Raw genomic sequence first — 21,556 nt, 5'->3', positions numbered from 1 at the left:
GTAGTCCGAGGTCACATTGTTATGGGAGACACACTGCATCCTATCAGTAAGATAAGAGTTAAACCAAGACAGGGCTAAGTCTGACATACCAATTCGTGTTTTGACACGTTCTAATGAAATATTATGATCGAAGGTATCAAAAGCAGCGCTAAGATCGAGGAGCAGCAACATAGATGACGCATCAGAATCCATCGTTAGCAATAGATCATTAGTCATTTTTGCGAGGGCTGTCTCCGCGGAGTGATTTGCCCTGAAACCGGATTGAAAGGTTTCACATAGATTGTTAGACGCTAAGTGTTCATTTAACTGCTCCGCAACAATTTTTTCAAGGATTTTTGAAATAAAGGGAAGGTGAGACACCGGTCGGTAGCTTACCATGAGGTCAGGATCGAGGTTAGGTCTTTTAAGAAGAGGATGAATAACCGCTTTTTTGAATGCTAGGGGAACAGTGCCCGAGGAAAGTGATAAGTTTATAATATTTAGCAGTGATGGACCTAATAATACAAAGAGCTCCTTGATCAGTTTCCCAGGAAGAGGGTCAAGTAAACATGTTGTCTGTTTTATTCCATTTACACGTTGTAACAATTCCTCTAATGTTATTTCCTCAAAATGAGAGAAACTATTTTGGAGGGCAGTATCCGCCGTATATACAATCGTATCAGTGTTAATAGAACCCCGTTGTAGCTGGGACGCATTGTCTTTAATCTCCTTTCTAATGACTTCAATTTTCTTACTAAAGAATTGCATAAAGTCATCAGCTGAGTGGGTTGAGCTACTGGAAGGGGTCCCTTGTTGGGTTAGCGATGCTACCGTACTAAACAAAAATGTAGGATCGTTTTTATTACGGTGGATGAGATTTGAGTAATATTTAGCTTTAGCTAAGGTAAGCATGCGTTTATAAGTTATTAAACCATCACTCCATGCTTGATGGTGCACCTCAAGTTTAGTCGTGCGCCATTTGCGTTCCAGCTTTCTACATAATAATTTCTGAGCTCTAGTTTCTTCTGTAAACCACGGGGTGCGCTTTTTTGGAGCCTTTTTTAACTTTAGCGGTGCTATGTTATCAATGGTTTCGCGCAGGGTGTCGTTAAAGTTGTTAGTGAGGTTATCAATAGAGCCCACATACTTTGGGAATGGTGCCATTACCGAGGGCAGTAGGTCAGCAAGAGTTGTCGTTGTGGCTGTATTAATGTTGCGGCTGCTATAGCAGTTATTATTATTATTAGTTTGACGAACATGCGTCTGAACCTCGAATTTTATAAGGTAATGATCGGAGACAATACTTTAGTATACGGGAGTATCGTAACTTTGGAAACGGTGATACCCGTGACAAGCACTAGGTCTATCGTATTACCGTTGCGATGCGTGGGTTCATTTATTATTTGTGTGAGACCACAGCTATCAATTACAGTCTGGAGTGCTACGCACAGTGGGTCCGATGGGGTATTCATATGGATATTAAAGTCCCCCATTATGATTATATTATCGGCGTGTGTCACTAGATCAGCAACGAACTCTGAGAATTCATTGATAAAGTCCGAATAGGGCCCTGGGGGGCGGTAGATAACAGCCAGGTGTAGAGGCAGCGGTGTGACAGACCTCATAGTAAGCACCTCAAACGATTTATATTTATTATTTATGTTAGGACTAAGGTTAAAGTTTTCGTTGTATATTAGTGCGACCCCCCCCACCCCTTTTAAGCGGACGGGCAATACGCGCATGTGTAAAGTTAGGAGGACATGCCTCATTTAGCGCAAAAAAGTCGTTTGGTTTAAGCCAGGTTTCGCTGAGACCGATGACGTTAAGATTGTTGTCTCTGATAATATCATTAACTAATAACGTTTTGGGAGACAATGATCAATAAATGTATGTGGTGTTTTTATGCATTTAAAAACTAAAACGGGTCGGTGCCGACCCTAACACAAGACGAAGGTTAAAAGATGAAAAGAGAACTGTTTTGAAGGCATTAATTTTACTTTTCGCTCTGTCGTTATCCAATATGTCGGCTGTTCTGGTTTGGATTTCCCAGCGTTGTTCTCATCAGCGTCATGGATTGATTTCGATGTGAGTGGTTGAAGTAGCACATCATTCAAGATAACGGACAAATGGTTTATCCAATCACATACAATGATTTTTTTTTACAAGGCCCCGCCTTCTGAAATACATCTCCTATTGAGAACTCCCAGATCCTTGTGTGGAGCTCAGCGAACTACAAGGATCTGGCAAGAGTCAGGTTATACAGATGCACCCTGAAGCAGATTATTACATTTCTATTAAGTCTTATGATTCTAAATACAATAAAATCAGGGGTTCAACCTTTAATGTCCTATTTCTTTGTGGAGAAAACAACATGTTTTTTTTACATTTCCACCAAACACTTATTCGCTGACTATCCCAGAAGCAACAAAAAACCTGCAAATGCACAAAAGTGATACAGCGCTTGTTGATATTCTGCAGAATCCACATTTTGTTTGGCTCTAGGCAAAGATTAGGGTGAAGAATAGCTTGGACAACGTTTCCCTCCACTGTGCAATAGCTATATTTCCGGATACACTAAATATATGTAAAGAGCATTTGCTATGCAGATATTGAAGGGCAGGCCTTATCGGGCCATATGCATCTTTAGTTATGAGCTTAACAAGAGGGCGGAGAAAGAAAACAACCGGATACAAAGACGATGAGGTGGTGGCCGTATGCATTATTTTCTGTTACATCAAACCCAATTTCATGGACGACATGGTGAAAAAGGATTAACACCCAATTTATATACCTTTAAAAAGGAAAACACGGCCTGCAAATGCGTTAGCGACTAATCCTCGCAGCACTCCGGGACACGGATGTGCTCGGTCTGCAAGTTCCGAGGGGTTCGGAAAGCGCGCGTCGGCTGTCCTGATGACTAATGTGACAAAGACGGAGCAAAAGGCTAGTGGGAAATCAAGAGTTGTTGCACCCAGCAGCGAAGAGCGAGGACTTGATGGTGTCAAAGGATTATGTTGTATGGGGCTAACAATACTAATGGCACTTCTTTTGCATTATGATAATTGCCAAGACAAAATTGCCACCTAATTTCTCCCTGTTTCTAATTATTGGGCTCTTCAGCGCTAGCAGGCAGTGGGAGCATTGGCAGGCAATTAAACTCCTGCAATTATGCCTCTATTGTAAAACACAGCTTTACCAAGGATTTGCAGGGCAGACAGTGATTGCTCTGCCACGCAATTAAATCCAGGATGAATCTGGTACGGACCTGTTACAAGATCCTTTAAGTTGTGTTTCCTAACAATGAAGCAACTTGCACAACTGTTAGTCAAACATTGTTTACGTGCTACAAACGCTGTGCTGTTTTGTAAGGACCAGCTGCAAAATTGCTGATCCTGAAATCAATAGAATCTTAGACTCGTGTTTTAAAAACAGCAGAGCGCTCTTGACACAACCGTTTCCAAAGGCCCTTAATGACAGGGGAGCCCTTTTCTATCAACTTATTTTGGTTGAGCTCTGCTGTTTTTAAGGACCTGATTCCAAAATGCTAGACAGAGATGATTTATTACATGGGTGTCAAACTCTGGCCTGCGGGCCAAAAGTGGCCCGCCGTCTAATTTCATTTGGCCCTTGAGGAAATATCAAATTAACATTAGAGCTGGCCCGCCGGTATTATACAGCGGTGGTGCAGCTGTTACACCGCATTCACAAATAATACTCATACTTGCCAACCCTCCGGATTTTCCCGGGAGACTGTCGAAATTCAGCGCCCCTCCCGAAAATCTCCCGGGGCAACCATTCTCCCAAATTCCCCCCATACAACAATATTGGGGGCGTGCCTTAAAGACACTGCGTTTAGCGTTCTCTACAAGCTGTCGTCATGTCCGCTTTTCCTCCATACAAACAGCGTGCCGGCCGGCTAAGTCATATAAAATATACGGTTTGCACACGCACAAAAAAGAATGCAAGGCATACTTGATCAACAGTCGTACAGGTCACACTGAGGGTGGGGGTATCAACAACTTTAACACTGGTACAAATATACGCCACACTGTGAAGCCACATCAAACAAGAATGACAAATACATTTCGGGAGAACATCTGCACCGAAACACAACATGAACACAACAGAACAAATATCCAGAACCCCTTGCAGCACTAACTCTTCCGGGACGCTACAATATACACCCCCCCTACCACCAAACCCCGCCCACCTCATTGTTATTTTATTTTCAAATGTATTAGCCTGTGGAAAAAGTTAATGTTGATATTTTCCTCAGAAGGCTGCAAATAGAAAAGTGGCATTATATTTTTTATTTATATTTCATTTAATATAACATTGATGTTTTTTAGTTTGTTTCTTGAACGTTGATTTTGCACTATTAAGTTATATAAGCGTTGCTTGTTCCATATTCAGTGTTAAAGCAAATCAATGTAGCAAACTGAGCAATAATTAACATTTTATTCATGCACTTTCTCTTGCTACTTCAAGGCTTGAATGTTTGATTAATTCATTATTATTTAATTTTCAAATTTATTAATTAGCCTGTGGAAAAAGGTTATTTTGATATTTACCTCTGAAGGCTGCAAATAGAAAAGAGGCATTACATTTTTATTTAAATTTTATTTTAAGTGCATTGATATTTTTTAATTATTATTATTACTATTATTTGAAACTCGATTTTGCATGTCACTATAAAGTTATATAAGCCTTGCTTGTTCAATATTCAATGCAAAACTTGTTTAAAAGGTTAATTTGTTCCACCTTGGCCCATGGATTTGTTCAGTTTTAAATTTTGTCCCACTCTGTATTTGAGTTTGACACCCCTTATCTATAACATCTGAGATATTATGTGTGTGTGTGCGTGCGTGTGTGTGTTCGTTCTTGTATTCCTACCCCCTTCTTGTGACATCAACAAGGAAAAATGCCTTCCCTATGAGGGACGGTGAACAAGTTGGGACCGAATTAATGGTCCCAATAGGGAAAACCATTGCATCTAATTGAGAATGTCTCACTTGCACCCCTGGTGGTGAAATGTATCAAAATTAGGGTTGTCCCAAAGAGGAGGGATTTTTCAAATTGACTGTGTGTCGGTTTTAAAAGTGCTCCCCCCTCTGGTAATATGTTGTGTGAAAATGTTAAGTGCTCCCCCTCTGGTCAACATATGTAATAACACGTGTGTGTAAGAAATTGAAATGTGCCCCCTTTGGCGAAAACTAATAAAATAATAAATACATATATGTATATAGAGACATACTCTAATAACTTGAAGTAAATAATGAAGATTAAAAAAAAATTATAAACAAAAAATAAATAAATAAAATAACTAAAAGCAGTCTTTTTCTCACAATGGGTTAACTTTTTTCTTATAAAATTGGGAACAATTTCTCATGTTTTCTGTTTCTGTAATACTGCAATATTTTCTCATAAATTTTTTATTTTTTATGCAAAATTATTACTTTTTTATGCCAAATTGTGACATTTGCCATAAAATATTCTGACGTATCACAATATTGTAAAAAAAATAAATATTGTAAAATAGTGACAAAATTTAGAATTTTGTCATAATTTTGCTAAGTAAAATTCTGATTATTATTATAATATTGCCAAAATGTTAAACATTGCTTATAAAATTGTGACTTTTGTGGAGTAAAATTACGACTTTTATTATAATACTAGAAGTAAGCATTTTTTGGAAGTCTCACAAAGTTAACCAATACAAGAAACAAAAACAGATGGATTAAAAAAAATTAGTCCAGAATTTTAATGTTCCCATTGGACTGACCCAATTAGGAACCGGTTATAAAAAAAATCCAGGAACTCAGTAGTACATCCCTACTTGTGTTTGAGGTGACCGCTTTAATTCTCGGAAGCAGCCAGGGGACTTAAATTACATTCAATTTGGAGCCTTTGTCTGTTTACTTACTACAAAAAGGCAAGTTGTCTTGTAAGTTCACTATTTTATTTAAGGACAAACTTGCAATAAGAAACAAATGTTTAATGTACCTGAGTTAGTTTGTGACAAACCCCAAGATGCAGAGAAGGAGACAGGCATTTTGTAAGTAAACATGATTTAATTAAAATACTAAGACAAAACCAAACACAAGGGATACAACAAAAAGCGCGCACGAGGAGGATAACAAACAAAAAGGCCTTAGCATGGAAGCTAGCAAAAACAAAAGGCTTAGAATGGAGGCTAGCATAAACAGAACCGATAACAGAAGTGGTTACGTGTTGTAAAAAGACAAATGGTAAGCAGGTAACAGAAAACAGTAAGCTACAAACATCTAACGAATTATAGCTTACCGCTACGCTGCAAAGACACAAGACGACCCGACAGGAGCGACAATCCAAGACAGAAGCGACATGCAATATGTGACAATAATCCAGCACCGACTGGAGGAACAAAGCAGGTACAAATAGGAGCGGGCTGATTGACACCAGGTGTGGACAAGATGCCAATCAGCCGCATCTGAGGGGAAACAGTGCCCAGGGAGAAACACAGGAAAGAGACAAAATAAGAGCGCTGACAGGAAACACTACACACAGGAAACAAAGACAAATGCAGAGGGAAAAACTAAAACATAGACAAACTGTCAGGGGCAAGCCTGACAGTACCGTAAGATTTTTTGTTAAAATAAAGCCAATAATGCATTTTTTTTTGTCGTCCCTTTTAATTAGAAAAGTACTGAAGACTATCAAAATAATTTTGGTAACGGTACCAAAATATTGGTATCGAGACAACACTAGTACATAGTAAAAGTTTTAGATCCTTGAGTTCAACTCATGAAAAATGGGAGCTAAAAAAAAAAAAGTGTTGCGTTTATATTTGGGTTCAGTATACATAGACATATCTATACAGTCCAGGCTGCTTAGTATCATATGGCCAAGTCATCAATAATAATACAAAGAAGAGAGTGACTTGTGCAATTGTTGATTACTCACGTCATTTGCGGCAGTCAACATTCAAAACCTGCATTCAAAGAGAGATATTATATTCAAAATAATCGTACACTTAAGTATAATTTATGAAGTGCTTGAATAGGAGCGTACCAGAATGAATTGTTATCGACCCTGCGCAGTACGCACAAAGACAACATTTTCAGGGTGGCATGTTTTGGAGGATTAGCGCGACGTTTACCCTCTAGTTGGTTGGAGCGAGCAGTGACCTGATGCAAATGCCTGCTCTGGGATGTTCTGAGCTGTGAACTATGGGATACAGAGGAGTGAGGCCATCTGGAAAACTGCAAAAAGGGAAAGATGTTGATGAGCAACTGGGGGGGAAACAACCAAACAGCCCATTACTTTGTCTTTTACTTGTCTTACACAAACCACTGATGTGGTGCAGTGCAGTGCACTCAAAAGGCTACTGTTAGAATCCTTACATTGCTTTGAGGAATAACAATGCAAGCAAATGTTATTTCTACAAGTTCAATGAAGAAAAAAAGATGATTTTAAAATTACAACTCAATGATTCAAAATTGTTTTCTTGGAGACATTTCTCTAAATGTTTTGAACTATTATTTCAATACCGTCCAGAAAGACACTGAACCACGGTGAAAAAATGATGGCCTGCCTACTGTCAATGCAAGGTGTAAATGGATGCTTGACCAAAAAAAATGTCCCAAAAATTTCAGTGGTACCTCAGGATAAAAAAAATGTATTGGTTCTGTGACTTAGCTCATACTTTGAAAAACACATATTGCAAAACAGCACTGCCCATTGAAATACATTACAATCCATTTAATTTGTGCGTGGCCTCCTAAAACAGCACACTTTTACTGTTAAGTTCCACTCTTCTACTCCAAAAGGACCCACGGACAACTCACGATTTCCAATAGATCCACTTTTTATTTTCCAACTTGAAGCATTGTTGGTGTGAAGCTTGTGCGGCATAGCGGTGTCGGATTTGTTCCTCCGTGGATGCGTCGGGCAAAAACACAGCTTAAGGTAAGATATAAGTATTTATTAAAGTAATACAAGAGGTTAGAAACAAAAACACTGGTGCTAAACAGAAAGGCAAACAAAAGCACTAGCACGAAGGCTAGGGAGTCAAACAAATACACTAAACTTGGCACAAAGGCACAAAAGGGAAAAAACAAAATAACTAGCATGAAAGCTAGGAATAAAATAAAGCTTAGCGTGGAAGCTAGTGAGAAAGAGCATGGAAAAACAAGTCATCAGCAGTTGTGTGAAAGCAAACTAGAGTCCGAGGATGAGTGAACAGAAAGGGCTAGCTTATATAAGGACTGTGATTACGAGAAACAGATGTGCGGGAACCGAGAGTAGCAGGTGGAAATAACATGTAACCATGGTGACAGAGTAAATAGGAGATAAGGAGGTCAAACTACCGAAATGTGATATGAAAATGGAACCCAAACAACAATCATTGAAGATCTGAGCAGCGGATCGCAACAGTAGGTTTCATTTCAGTTGATCTTCTAATAATCATCAGCAGGTTGTAAACCTTTAAACCACATAAACAGAGATGTTAATCTAATTAAACAGGTATTTTCCAACAATCTTTTACAAATGCTTTTAAAAGTCTGAATAATGTTTTAAACTTTCCATATAATGTTTTAACTTTTAGCAAGAGTTAAACATTAATTTCTCCTTTAAACCTCTAAATAATGTTCTAAACCTTCTACATATTGTTTTAACTTTAAACATTAAACCACAAGCTTTGACTTTAAACATTTTAGCTTAAACCATTAAAAATGTTAACGTAAGCTTAAACCATTTAACATTTTAACTCAAGTTAAAATGTTAAATGGTTTAAGCCAAAAGGTTTAAAGTCAAAGCTTATGCTTTAATGTTTAAAGTTAAAACAATATGTAGAAAGTTTAGAACATTATTAAGAGATTTAAAGGAGAAATTAATGTTTAACTCTTGCTAAAAGTTAAATCATGTCAAGAATTGGACTATGTGATGGTTTGTTTTTCCGATGCAAAGGAAAGTTGGTACGAGCAAGGCGTGAATGAAGGTCCATATTTATTTCTTTTACTAACAAACTACAAACAAAGGAAGCAAACAAAAGGCGCGCACGGGGCGGAAGTACAAAACTTGGCAATGAAACAATAACTAGCAATATGGCATGACTATGGACAAAAAGGGCTTCACGGTGGCAGAGGGGTTAGTGCGTCTGCCTCACAAGACGAAGTTCCTGCAGTCCTGGGTTCAAATCCAGGCTCGGGATCTTTCTGTGTGGAGTTTGCATGTTCTCCCCGTGAATGCGTGGGTTCCCTCCGGGTACTCCGGCTTCCTCCCACTTCCAAAGACATGCACCTGGGGATAGGTTGATTGGCAACACTAAAGTGGCCCTAGTGTGTGAATGTGAGAGGGAATGTTGTCTATCTGTGTTGGCCCTGCGATGAGGGGGCGACTTGTCCAGGGTGTACACTCCCTTCCGCCGGATTGTAGCTGAGATAGGCGCCAGCGCCCCCCGTATCCCCGAAAGGGAATACGCGGTAGAAAATGGATGGATGGATGGATATGGACAAAAAAAAAAAAACTCAATAACTGACATAAAAAACTTACGTGGCATGGACAGAATGATAAAACAGGCATGGCATGACATGAAGGCAGTTGAGGTAAAGTCGCCAGGCTGACTTCTTGGCAACTTCTGGTTTGAAAATACCCGTATAATTAGAACGAGATGACAAAACATTTTAGGATGTGTTGATGTTGTGATCCGCTGCCCGGATCATGTTGTGGTTTGGATTTTTGAGTCTTTTTGTGTTTCCGTTTGGTTTTGGACTCATTCAGTTCCGGTTTGTGCACCTCTCGGTTTGTTTCTATGGTTGCTCATTGTTTTCACCTGTCGCTTGCTTCTGACGTGCACCTGTTTTTGTGATTACTGTCATTATTTAGCCTGCCTTCTCCCGTCAGTCCGTCTTGTTTCCTAATTTGTCTTCGCACAACAAGAAACAACGTTTTGTTTACTGCTCGCTACCTGCTAGCTTCCACGCTAAGTTAATTTGTTTTCTAGCTCCCATTTTGTCTCAGTCTGATTTATATTTTAAATAAATAATTTTTCCTACCTGCACGCTGTGTCCGAAGCCCGTCTGCATCCCTGGGAGAACGGAATCCGCATCACGATGCCACCAGGTCGTTACAGTTTATGTTATTTGAACACTGATAGTCTGCAGTGAAATAGGAATGAACATCTCTGTCAACAAAGTAAAGACTTTATAAACAAGTTGTGACAACGTTCATCACACATGGCTTGCTGCAAAACATCAAATAGCTTTCTCCATCGCTGTATACTTTTAGTGCGGGGACAAGTGCGTCTGTCTCCAATATTGTCCACACCTGTCTCCATCTAAACACAGGAGTGCGTTCTTAAGCACACGGCGGGAAGCAAGGGAAAATGACATTAAACCAAGTGCTTGGCTCCGTTTACTCCAAGGGGAAATCTCCCGAGCAATGTCCGTGTCCTTAGTCCGCCATGATTATCAAGCCAAACGACGCGCCTGAATTCCTGTTGCCTCAAATGCACGGGTAAATGACGAGTTTTCGGTAATTCAAAAATTAGACGGTATTACTAACCGTCGGGAATTTTATCGCAAATTACTATTGTACCGTTTATTGTTACATCCCTCGTCCATAAAGAAATAAAAAGTCAAGGGCGGTCACAGCATTTTCTTGCCGTCGATGTTGGTCAATTTTTTAGGGCATTACCGCAAGTGACAAGGACGGTCGCGACGTTTGCCGAGGTTGAATATGTGCCTTGTATATATCCATCCATCCATTTTCTACCGCTTATTCCCTTTCGGGGTCGCGGGGGGCGCTCGCGCCTATCTCAGCTACAATCGGGCGGAAGGTGGCGTACACCCTGGACAAGTCGCCACCTCATCGCAGGGCCAACACAGATAGACAGACAACATTCACACTCACATTCACACACTAGGGCCAATTTAGTGTTGCCAATCAACCCATCCCCAGGTGCATGTCTTTGGAAGTGGGAGGAAGCCGGAGTACCCGGAGGGAACCCACGCATTCACGGGGAGAACATGCAAACTCCACACAGAAAGATCCCGAGCCTGGATTTGAACCCAGGACAGCAGGAACTTCGTATTGTGAGGCAGACGCACTAACCCCTCTGCCACCGTGAAGCCCGCCTTGTATATATATTTATACATATATGTACACTGTATATACAGTATATGTATATACACATACATATATCAGTTACTTCACATTGTACTGTGTTCCTGTTAATGATATACATTATCTGAAATAAATAAGGTATCAATATTTTAGTTTGAGAATCGTTATTGGAACATAAAGATTTGGTAGCAGTTGTATCAATATTTCAGTATCGATCTGCACATCATTGGAAAAGACACAGTATGTTACTGCAAAGGTCAGCAGCCCAGTTACAATCCTTTGAAACCTGGTTGCTTACTTACTATTATAAGAGAAGTTGTCTAGTACAGTGGTTCTCAACCTTTTTTCAGTGATGTACCCCCTGTGAATTTTTTTTTAACTCAAGTACCCCCTAATCAGGGCAAAACATTTTTGGTTGAAAAAAAGAGATAAAAAAGTAAAATACAGCACTATGTCATCAGTTTCTGATTGATTAAATTGTATAACAGTGCAAAATATTGCTTATTTGTAGTGGTCCTTCTTTAACTATTTGGAAAAAAATATATAAAACAGCTAAAAACTTGTTGAAAAATGAACAACTGATTCAATTATAAATAAACATTTCTACACATAGAAGTAATCATCAACTTAAAGTGCCCTCTTTGGGGATTGTAATAGAGATCCATTTGGATTCATGAACTTAAATCTTTAATTAATTTCTTCACAAAAACAGAAATCTTTATAATCACTATTTATGGAACATGTCCACAAAAAATCTAGCTATCAACACTGAATATTGCATTGTTGTTGTTTTTTTTCCACAGTTTATGAACTTACATTCATATTTTGTTGAAGTACAAACGTATTATTCAATAAATATATTCATAAAGGATTTTTGAATTGTTGCTATTTTTAGAATATTAAAAAAAAAAAATCTCAAGTACCCCTTGGCATACCTTCAAGTACCCCCAGGGGTACTCGTACCCCCATTTGAGAACCACTGGTCCAGTATGTTCACTATGTTATTTAATGCCAAAATTGTTATTTGTTTGCAATGGGAAACAATTTTGTAATGTATTATAAGAGTTTTTGTTAAAAAAATGAAATTTTTTTGTGGTCCCTTTTATCTTGGATATTATCAAAAAATATTGAAATACATTTAACTCTACCCACCACCTTGCTCTCATGTGAGATCCACACAGGAATGGGGGAATTTGAATCCCTTCCCTACTGCATAAAATTGTATTGATTACAAAAAAAATGTGCTCTGCCAAGTCTCAAGGAAGGTTATAAATGAAATAGCTGATCACGCCAGTCATGTAAAAAAAATCACAATCCTGTTAACAAAAACATGGCCCAGAAAAATCTGTAAGATCAAGCAGTTATGTGACCAATAGCAGTGCTTAACATTTCTTTATAAGATTCCCAACTAAATTCTCCTGCTTACATTGGTCGCATTGGAGACCCAAAGAGTACAGCAATCAGTCAGAAGTGTTTAACATTCAAATTATACAGATCTGATTGGGAGAGTGGAACCTTCTCCATGATTATAAATGATATGAAACTGTATCTATAATGACTTCAGCAAGTTTTAAAGGAGATGAGGACAGAGATGAATGATGGCCACCAAATAGAATAGACTGCATGTAAAAATACAATTTTGCTGGAAAAAACAAAGAGTGCCTTCATGCCGCATTGAAACGGAATGGTTCACCTGTGTCTATTTGTTGTCTTAATGGTTGAACCTTCAGTTCCAGTATAACAGTGTTTGTCTGTACAGCGGAGACACAGCCCGAACAACAATTGAAAAGCAAAGACATGTCGAATGGTGGCTCCGAGGCGTTCATTATGCACTACGAGTTTACTTCAACGCGGTCTATTAATTCACAATATAATTGATCAAAATTGTTCTATAGCGTCCATTAACTTTTAGCCTGAGGCCAGTCAAAACAGATGCAGACACACACGGAAAAAAAAAGGCCATTATCAGCTGCTGCCGTTGTCATTTTAAATGATGTCGTTCATCAAACGGTTTGAAAGAACAAATACAAAACTGCAAAAGTCAACAGGTTTCAGCTCCAACAAATGATTCATATTAAATAGAAAATATAATTGAATATATTTTAGGTCACTCGAATTGCACAAACTTGCATGACGTTAGGGAAGTAACAATTACCGCTATCAGTGATAAACCCCGGCAAAATTCTCAACCATTAGTATTATCGTTTCATATTTTAATTATCGTACAACCGCGATAGATTACTGCACTTTGATAAATCCACAGTAATGCTGCTCACTTCCAGGAGAAGAAGCTAATCACTATCAAGCTTAATGGGGAATTGCACTTTTTGGGGGGATTTTGCCTATCGCTAACAATCATTCTGAGAGACAAGAAGACAAAACGTTTTAGTTTTTTTCGCTTCTTAATAGGGCTGGCCGATATGGCCTTTTTTTAATATCTCGATATTTTTAGGCCATGTCAGGATACACGATATATATCGTGATATTTATAACTAATACTTGATGCATATAATGACAGCAGTATGATGATTCTGTGTCTACATAAGGGGTCACCAACCTTTTTGAAAGCAAGAGCTACTTCTTGGGTACTGATTAATGCGAAGGGCTACCAGTTTGATACACATTTACATAAATTGCCAGAAATAGCTTATTTGCTCAATTTAGCTTTTAATAAATAAATCTATATATATGGAAAAAAAAGGGTATTTCTGTCTGTCATTTCGCCGTACATTTTTTTTTCCTTTTATGGAAGTTTCTAACAAAGACAAATCATTATTTCTTCTAGATTTTACGGAACAAAAATTTAAAAATAAATTCAAAAGACTTTGAAATAAGATTTAAATTTGATTCTACAGATTTTCTAGATTTGCCAGAATATTTTTTTTGAATTGTAATCATAATACGTTTGAAGAAATATTTTACAAATATTCTTCGTCGAAAAAACAGCAGCTAAAATGAAGAATTAAATTAAAATGTATTTATTATTCTTTACAATAAAAAAAAAAAAATACTTGAACATTGATTTAAATTGTCAGGAAAGAAGAAGGAATTGAAAAGGTAAAAAGATATATGTGTTTAAAAATCCAAAAATAATTTTTAAGGTTGTATTTTTTCTCTAAAATTGTCTTTCTGAAAGTAATAAGAAGCAAAGTAAACAAATAAATGAATTTATTTAAACAAGTGAAGACCAAGTCTTTAAAAAAATGTCTTGGATTTTCTAATTTTATATAAGTTTTGTCTTAGAATTAAAAATGTCGAGCAAAGCGAGACCAGCTTGCAAGTAAATAAATAAAATTTAAAAAATAGAGGCAGCTCACTGGTAAGTACTGCTATTTGAGCTATTTTTAGAACAGGCCAGCGGGCTACTCATCTGGTCCTTACAGGCAACCTGGTGCAAGCGGGCACCACGTTGGTGACCCCTGGTCTACATTATAACATTCTTCTTCATACTGCAGCTGTGGACTCTTTTGCCTCCTCCCACCGGCAGCCAATGACCGTCGGATGCTTACTCCGTGGAGGGAAAAAATATATACTTCGAGAAACGTGGCTTCCCTCGGAGACACTGGCGGTCACCACACCCGTGGCCACACCCCTACGACTTTCAGGTACGACCATATAATCTCACTAAAACACTAGTAAGTAGTGACACAATAAGCAGATAAGGGATTTTCCAGACATCCTAGTAAATGTGTCTAATAACATCTGAATCGCTCCCACTGCCCAAGTCTTTTTTTTTCTTTTTCTAGTCCTTCACTGTTACTTTCCTTATCCACGAATCTTTCATCCTCGCTCAAATTAATGGGGAAATCGTCGCTTTCTCAGTCCAAATCGCTCTCCCTGCTGGTGGCTATGATTGTAAACAATAATCTGCTACTTCCGGTACAGGCAAGGCCTTTTTATTAGCGACCAAAAGTTGCGAACTTTATCGTGGATGTTCTCTACTAAATCCTTTCAGCAAAAATATGGCAATATCGCGAAATGATCAAGTATGACACATAGAATGGACCTGCTATCCCCGTTTAAATAAGACAATCTCATTTCAGTAGGCCTTTAATAATGTTTACAAAATGATAGAATGGCAATATGTTACTGTATATGTCAGCAGCTAAATTACGAGCCTTTGTTTGCTTACTTCCTAATAAAAGACAAGTTGTCTTGTATGTTCACGATTTTATTTAAGGACAAACTTGCAATAAGAAACATGTGTTTAATGTACCCTAAGATTTTTTTAATAAATCCAATAATGCAACATTACAAACAACAAACTGAAATAAAAATGTTATCTGAATTGTTTAATTGTTTTTATTAATATATATTATTTTATCGTGGCAGAAAACCAAAAAGTGTTTTCTTAACAAATCTAAATTATTATTAGTAGTCCAGTACAATATAGTATCATTATAAATATGTACAGTATACATTTGAAACTTTTTTTTATTGAAATAAAGATTAAAATCTAAGTATTTTGGATAGACTTCATAAAGTAGTCTAGCTACTGTAAGCAATTAATACATTTGAATACAATCACCACAATTTTTTACCTAATTAATAGGGATGGGAATCTTTAATTCGATTGTTGGGGGTAACGATTCTAATCAGAATAGATTTTCGATTCAAAATCTATACTTTTTATTAACTTTTTATTATTATTTAGTTCTATGATTAACTACATTCCTCCATAGCATGGATCAACAGCTCTGATCAAGTTCAATATTAAAAAAAAAAGAAAGGTTTTGTTTGATGAAATGCTTTCCAAACATTAAATAAAGTCAAATACAAATAAGGCTACAAGAGAAGTATCCAGCACTTTTCTTTTCCAAAGTTATTGTGTACAGCTAATATGGGCATCTACGTCAACAATATGAGTGGCTGAACAGAACAGATAGGTTTTTTTTTTCTGAATCGATTATGAATCGTTACAAAAAAGAATCACGATCAATCTGAAAATCGATTGTTTTTTTGACAGCCCTACTAATTAACTAGTTATAATGTTTAAATGCTGTGCGATCGCCTCTTCATTTCAAAGTTTTATGATGGTGACTGTTTGACACTGGAACAGATACACTATGTTGCCAAAAGTATTTGGCCACCTGCCTTGACTCACATATGAACTTGAAGGGCCATCCCATCCCATTACCATGAATTGATTAACGTGGACCCCGACTTAAACAAGTTGGAAAACATTTTCTGGTGTTACCATTTAGTTCCCAATTGTACGGAATATGTACTGTACTGTGCAATCTACTAATAAAAGTTTCAATCAATCAATCAATCCTAACCCCTAGGGTTCAATATGATGTCGGTCCACCTTTTGCAGCTATTACAGCTTCAACTCTTCGGGGAAGGCTGTCCACAAGGTTGCAGAGTGTGTTTGTAGAAATGTTTCACTATTCTTTCAAAAGCGCATTGGTGAGGTCTCACACTGATGTTGGTCGAGAAGGTCTGGCTCCCAGTCTACGTTCTGATTCATCCCAAAAGTGTTCTATCGGGTTCAGGTCAGGACTCTGTGCAGGCCAGTCAAGTTCATCCACACCAGACTCTGTCATCCATGTCTTTATGGATCTTGCTTTGTGCACTGGTGCACAGTCATGTTTGAAGAGAAAGGAGCCCGTTCCAAACTGTTACCACAAGGTTGGGAGCATAAAATTGTCCAAAATATTTTGGTATCCTAGAGCATTCAAAGTTCCCTTCACTGGAACTAAGGGGCCAAGCCCAACTCCAGAAAAACAACCCTACACCATATTTTCTCCGTTTACCTCTATCTGCCAGTTTACGTGGCCTACCACTTCGTGGCTGAGTTGCTGTTGTTCCCAAACTCTTCCATTTTCTTATGATTAAGCCGACAGTTGACTTAGAAATATTTAGAAGCGAGGAAATTTCATGACTGCATTTGTGGCATCCTATGACAACTCCACACCGGAAATAACTGAGATCCTGAGAGCGGCCCATTCTTTCACAAATATTTGTAGAAACAGTCTCCATGCCTAAGTGTTTGATTTTATACACCTGTGGCCAGGCCAAGTGCTTAGGACACCTGATTCTGATCATTTGGATGGGTGGCCAAATACTTTTGGCAAGATAGTGTATGAATAGTTAAGTTATTTCGGACTTGGAAAAATGCTTCAAAAAATCCAACTGTGTTTGGCTTCCATATCACTTCCTGTGTAATTCCAATATATGATGTTTATCATGTCTTTCAACCTCTTTTCCACCTTCTCTTTCGTCTAGTTCCCCGCGTCCATGAAACTTTCCTTTCGCATCTGCAATGCGGCGCCGAGGGAAAAAGTCTCACCCGAGTGAGCAGGAGTGAAGGGTTGGAAAAGGGCACGTCATTAACCAAGAGAATGGATCGGCGAGTGACAGGACGGCATGAATAAACGTGTTATTTCCTGGATGCATGACTGACAGCAGAATGTCTCACTTGCCATTCGGTGCTTTTACATAAAGTGTTTATATGTTTGTTCCCATTAAAATGTCCCAGCAAAAAAAAAAAAAAAAAAAAAATCAAACACAACCATTTGCGCCTCAAAGTGCTGTCACGGAGAAACGGCAAGGAGGGTCATCCACCTCCGCCTCTCCCCTCGCCGCCGCCAAGCATCAACGTTATTAACGGCGTCATCATTTTTCCTTCACTCACTTTATTTCCCCCTCTGATAGTGTGGCCTGCTTCGTCGTGTTGTGCCATGTTTCTGTAATTGCTCCAACAGCCTTCCTTATGCTGAGCGTATACTTTTTTTTTTTGCCCAAGTGTGTATCCCTATCCAGAGGCTGTGTGCATATGCAAGTGTGTGTGTGTGTGTGTGTGTGTGTGTGTGTGTGTGCGTGCGTGTTGCGACCCCTCCCTCTCCTTCAACCAAGGGGGCCGGCTGTGAATTTGTGGGGCAGAACCGAGCTGCAGGCGGGCGCCACACGGAGAGAAAATGAGCGCCTCTAGGCCGCCGTTGTTTGATGACCGTGAAAACACTCGCGGTTAACGTAAAGTGAGTGACCGGCTGTCGAGGGGCGGGGTCTTATGTGCAACCCTGACGACGCAGCATGACAGCAACAACGGCTGCTATATAACAAGACTCAGCAGTACCCCCGCCCAAAAAAATAAAATACAAAGAGTGGCAAAGATTGAAAAACCTGGTCTGTATTTTATCTTACAACAAATCGTAGTGTTGCTATGCTGGCTCATATTAAGGATAATGTTACTGTGGGCTTTGCACCAATCTGGTTGACCGCTGATTTGGATAAACACGCAAATCCCATATAATTTCCAATTTACTGATTCCTACATACATGCACCAGATTTACCAAACGTCACTGTCACACAACATGGATAACATCAGGTCACAAAACAATGACTGTGTTTAAAGGGGTCATATTAAGATATATATATATATATATACATATATATATATATATATATATATATATATATATATAAATAAACACACACACCACACCCTATTTTTCTGAGTATAAGTCACTCTGGAGTATAAGTCGCACCTGCCGAAAATGCATAATAAAGAAGGAAAAGAACATAAAAAAGTCGCATTTTTGGGGGAAATTTATTTGGTGATATCCAACACCAAGAATAGACATTTGAAAGGCAATTTAAAATAAATAAAGAATAGTGAACAACAGGCTGAATAGGTGTACGTTATATGACGCATAAATAACCAACTGAAAAGGGGCCTGACCATTAAAATAATTGCTATTTTAATTGAGGCGTATGTACAACACCAATCACTGCCATTAAAGTACCCGTAGAGTGGAAAAACTAGTAAAAAGCAAACTTCTGCATACCTGTCAACAACCACAGTTTTCCCGAAATGAGTTTGATTTTTGATAATCCGTTCTGGTTTACGACTGCAGTGGTAAAAAGTACAGTTTTCCATTAAAAATAATTAACTTTAAAAAATCGTTGCGACATAGCTTGACTACATTTTTAACTTTTTAAACAAGTAGCGATTTCCATAGCTTAGCTATTTTTAGAATCATGTAGCGGTTAGCTAAGCTTAGTGCTACAAAAGAAGAGAGAGGGAAAAGAGAATATAGAAGTGGACTAGTCCAAGTCCACGGACAGGGGACAAAATATACGGGAAATATCAATGATTGGATGGTTTACGTATAAGTAGGGCTGGGCGAAATATTGAGTTTGTAAGATATATCGATATATTTCTAAACAAGATATGGATTAAGAAAATATCGTAATATCGGTAGAATTTTTTTCACGTTAAAATGAGCAAACGCCGCTTATTTGTTGTGTTCCTTGTTCTCTACTCAACCCCTCCCCTTCCTTCTTCCAAGACGTGCTTGCACTATAAGAACATCCATGATTGGTTGGTTGTTGACTATAATGGGTCACGATTGGTTAGGGACAGGCCAATTAGAGGCAAGATAAGGCGGATCATCGAACCAGGAAGGGAAATCACAAAGTGCCTGCCTGCAAATGTATTTTTTTAATCTGAGTTTGATACATTTTGTATTATTTGCACAGCTATGTAATTTATTTTACGTACGTATTTTTATTTCATTTATGCTATGTAATTCTGTACTACGTCTTTTCTGTGCTGTTGATACCCATCTTGACAAACTGGGTTAATAAAAGTGCCACTGACTGTTTACAGTACAGTTGTCATTCACTTTAATTTCACTGAAAATCGCTCAAAAATGAATGTCTTTATATGTATACTTTCACCGAAAAATATATCAAGATATATATGGAATATCGAGTTTAAGTAAAAATATATCGAGATATACTTTTTTTTCCATATTGCCCAGCACTACATATAAGAAAATCTATGATTGGTTGGTTGGTTTACGATGATTAGTCAGGATTGGTTAAGGTTAGGGCAAAACATTACGAACAGGCCAATCAGAGGCAAGATAGGACGGGTCTTCGAACCAGGAAGGCAAATCACAACAGACACGCACATCCCAAATGATGATGAGCGAGTTGGAGAAGAGAAGAGAAAATTTTGGAGCGAAATGTACGCCTAAGTGAGGAAGATCATAGTTGCACATTTAAGTATAGTTACTTACTTCTTGCTGGCTACAGACATGTGGTCTATTAGGATGACAGAGCCGTACGTGTGTGACAGTCCATTACATTGTTGACTGGGAATTACAAAGTGCCTGCATGCAAATGTATTTTTAATCTGAGTTTGAAAACATTTTGTATTATTTGCACAGTTATGTTATTTATTTTATGTGGAAATAATATTTTTCCATTTTATTTATGTTATGTAATCCTGTGCTACTCAAACCGTTTCTTTTCTGTGCTGTTAATGCCCGTCTTGACTAACTGGGTTAATAAAAGTACAACTGACTGTTCACAGTACAGTTGTCATGCAGTTAAATTTCACTGAAACTTGCTCAAAAATGAATATCTTTATATGTATATTTTGACCGAAAAAAATATCTAGATATATATCAAATATAGAGTGTAAGTAAAAATATATCGAGATATGCTTGTTTGTCCATATCGCGCAGCCCTAAAACTAACCATAACAAACCAGAATATAATAAACACTTACTGTAGAAGTTCCTCTGTCGCTGGGATGAAGATCCAATCGCCAGCAAGATTAGTTTGATAAGTATAAAAATGATCTGCAATTTTTTTAATCAAAGAAACTGCTGTTCTAAATTTGTCCACTGGATGTCGCAATAGCAACAAAAGTGTAACCCACAGTACACATGAAAGTGTAAAGATGAAGAGTAAACTGACTTTAAGCACCTTCTGGATTAGCTGCCGCTGCACAGGTGCAAGCAATCGCCTAATCCTGCTGTGGCGACCAGCAAATAGCGTAACACTGAAGCCGTATCAACGCACAATACCTTCTTTCACTGAAAATTATCAACTCAACAGATAAAATAACAAAACTGTAGGATGCAAAGACTTAAGTCAACATGATTATCGTCTTTATAGTTAAGAGTTCCGTGCAGCACTCGCAATTGGTTGATGGCGTGATGCGCACCCTGAACTACATTGTAAAATGTGTGTTTCTTTGTTGTTTGTTTAATGTTTAAAACTACCACATTCACATTTGAGTTCAGTTCAGTTCAGTTCAGTTTACTTCAAACATCAATACGATAAAATGTGATGCATCACATATTTCCAATTGTTTCATTACAGCATCTCGGAAAAAGAGTAGGAAGAAGCTGAGCTTATTTAATCCTACCCCTGTTCATACCATAGCATTTGTATCCCTTTTCCTTGTTCTCTGTAACAAAACAGTGAATAAATAAATAATAAATAAATACCATAGTGAGTAAACAAATATTAAATACATAAATAATCTTTATCTAACACCATTCCTATCGTCAAGCATGGTGGTGGTAGTATTACGCTCTTCGCCTGTTTTGATGCCAAAGGAACTGGTGCTTTACAGAGAATAAAATGGGACAATGAAAAAGGGGGATTACTTCCAAATTCTTCAGGACAACCTAAAATCATCAGCCCAGAGGTTGGGTCTTGGGCGCA

General features: G+C 38.1%; 1 long non-coding RNA gene across 2 annotated transcripts in view; it reads right to left on the bottom strand.

Annotated features, from left to right (window-relative positions):
* The window catches only part of LOC133536691 (uncharacterized), a 162,550-nt gene that overhangs the window by 117,381 nt on the left and 23,613 nt on the right, over window positions 1–21,556 (bottom strand). For both annotated transcript variants that reach the window (XR_009802535.1, XR_009802536.1), the window contains exons 2-5: window positions 10,017–10,118; window positions 7,806–7,920; window positions 7,030–7,220; window positions 6,922–6,949 (exon numbers count right to left, since the gene is read on the bottom strand). This is a non-coding gene — a long non-coding RNA (uncharacterized LOC133536691). The remainder of the gene's footprint in view (window positions 1–6,921; window positions 6,950–7,029; window positions 7,221–7,805; window positions 7,921–10,016; window positions 10,119–21,556) is intronic.

This window comes from Nerophis ophidion, linkage group LG02 (genome assembly GCF_033978795.1).
Source record: "Nerophis ophidion isolate RoL-2023_Sa linkage group LG02, RoL_Noph_v1.0, whole genome shotgun sequence".
Lineage (NCBI taxonomy): Eukaryota > Metazoa > Chordata > Actinopteri > Syngnathiformes > Syngnathidae > Nerophis > Nerophis ophidion.
Note: the sequence above shows the minus strand (reverse complement) of the source record. Positions and strands in the feature narration are given on the sequence as shown.